Source organism: Acomys russatus, chromosome 21, assembly GCF_903995435.1.
Source record: "Acomys russatus chromosome 21, mAcoRus1.1, whole genome shotgun sequence".
Classification (NCBI taxonomy): Eukaryota; Metazoa; Chordata; class Mammalia; order Rodentia; family Muridae; genus Acomys; species Acomys russatus.
The window spans coordinates 57,922,180-57,924,537 of NC_067157.1; positions in this window are offsets into that span (position 1 = coordinate 57,922,180).

Consider the following 2,358-nt stretch of genomic DNA (forward strand, 5'->3'; position numbering starts at 1 on the left):
CTGCTCTGAAAGTCTGCCAACAGGGGACGCATGCTTAAGATGAGTACATGCACATATAATCTCTGTGCGTTTATTAACACCATCTGAAAATTTAAAAAGAACATTTTCAATAGCATTTTCATCAGGTAGCACCCAGAGTTAGTGACATCACATTTAAGGTCATTTTTTCTGTGAAAGCACAAATATGGGACGTACTGATCCAGCGACGCTAAGTCTTCTGTTGCCTTTTGTGACTAGTACTGGCTTCATCTTTTACAACGTACATGCACACTGCGTGAGACATACAACCATCCAGTCTCATAACAGCTCTTAAATACACTGTGTTACCTATTAGCAGTTATTCCAAATCCAAAGTTAACTCAGGTCAACATTGACAAAACGTGTATAGTATACTTCATACATTCATGGACAAAGGCCCAGAAAAAAACAAAAATGTATCTTTTTACCCAAGGCAATCCTAAAACCAATCTTTTAAATTTACGTTTTGTTTGCTTATCAAGAATCCCTTTAGAAGCTTTCTGAGTGTTCAATAAAAGAATATTTAAGTGAATTAATCACCTTTCAAGTTACTTCTCTTGTAAATAATGTAAAGAGACTTTTTCCAGTTTCAGTTTTGAGAATTAACATTTGAAAGTTTGAGGCTCCATTTACCAAGAAAGAACCTTGTAATGGACCGGGCAGTTAGTGAACACTTTAGATAGCCTGCCTGAAGTCCCATAAAGCCAGCTTTATTTTGTTTTGTTTCAGTTTCAAATTCAAGCTTTCTGGCTTCTTGCATTTTATATAATTTTTTAAAAGGAAGTAAGAAAACCCCCAAACAGAAGCAATAGCTCTTGTATATGAATGAGGTCCAAATATCACCCCAAACACCCAACATTTTAAATTAGACACCAAGAGTCGCGATTTCAGCATTTAGTAAGTTAAAAACAAAAAGATGCAGAGATAAACTGGACTCAGAGGGTTACTGTTGATTCTCAACGTGATGGAACCTGGACTAACCTGGGGAGGGGGTGCTAACTCTGGGCACACCTGTGGGGAATTTCCCCGGTCGAAAGTGAGAAGCCCCGCCCACTGTGGGCGGCGCCATTCCCTGGGACTCTGGGCTGCCCAAAAGGAGGAGCTTGACCCGGGTTACCAGGTGGTGGGTTCAATGTGGATTTGGAGAAGGAGCTGAGCGCTGTCGTGCATTCCTCGCTGTTTCCTGATTGTGGATTCTCCTTCAGGCTTCTGTCACCTTGGCTTCCTTGTCACCAGGGACCCTTGAAAGGTGAGCTAAACCAAATGCTCTACCTCAAATTGCTCTGTCACACTATTTTGTCACAACAGGAAAAGAAAGCAAGGCATGGCCAAAGGGCTGCTATTGGTTTATTGTCAAGAGTGCTAGGTACAGATTGAGTTTTGCCCCCTGCTTTTAGAAACCATGCAGGCCTACAGAGAACCAGCCAACTGGACTTCTCTTACTGTTTTCCGTGGTTACACGAATCACAGTAGAAATCTCCTCACCAGCTTGTTTCTGTGTCAAGTGGCTCAACAGAACCCAAAATCTGCCCTGTCAGATAGCAGACACCCACATAGTTTAAGGCTGCTTGTCATACAAATGGCCTGCTAGCCCAAATACTAAACAGAGCTGAAGTGGCTAAGAAGACTCCAAAAAACAAAGCCAGTCACCAAAATACGATTCAGAGAGACAGCAAAGAACTCAAAACTGACTAAAGGGGCAAAGCCTGAGGTGCACCTGATCAGGGAAAGGCCCACCAGTCAGGGAGAAGCCCACTAGTCAGTTGGGGAGACACTCACCAGTCAGCCAGGGAGAGGCCCACCAGTCAGTTGGGGAGACACTCACCAGTCAGTCAGGGAGAGGCCCACCAGTCAGAGAGAGAGAGGCCAACCTGTCAGGGAGACACCAGTCAGGGAGAAGCTCACCAGTCAGAGAGAAGCTCACCAGCCAGTCAGGGAGACACTCAGCAACCAGGGAGAATCTCACCAAGGGCCAGACTTTCACAAGAGTCCAGAACCAAGTCGAGGTAGAAAGCAGTCATGGTCAGCTCAAGTGGAAAGAAAGGAAAATCCCACTCAGTACAGTGACTTGTGAGTGGCTGATACTAAAAATGGGTTTTTCCTCTGGACTGGCTTGCCAAAAGTCACCAGAGTTGTTCGGGTCAGAGCTCGTGCCCTGGCAGCCCTCTCAACAGGCCAGTAAAAAAGCAGGTAATAGTTTGGGATTTATTCAATGTGCCTCCATTAAGGAGAGGAACAAAGGGCTGGAGAGATGGCTCAGCAGTCAAGAGCAGAGGTCCTGAGTTCAATTCCCAGCAACCGCATGGTGGCTCACAACCCCCTATACCCTTTCCTGCCCTC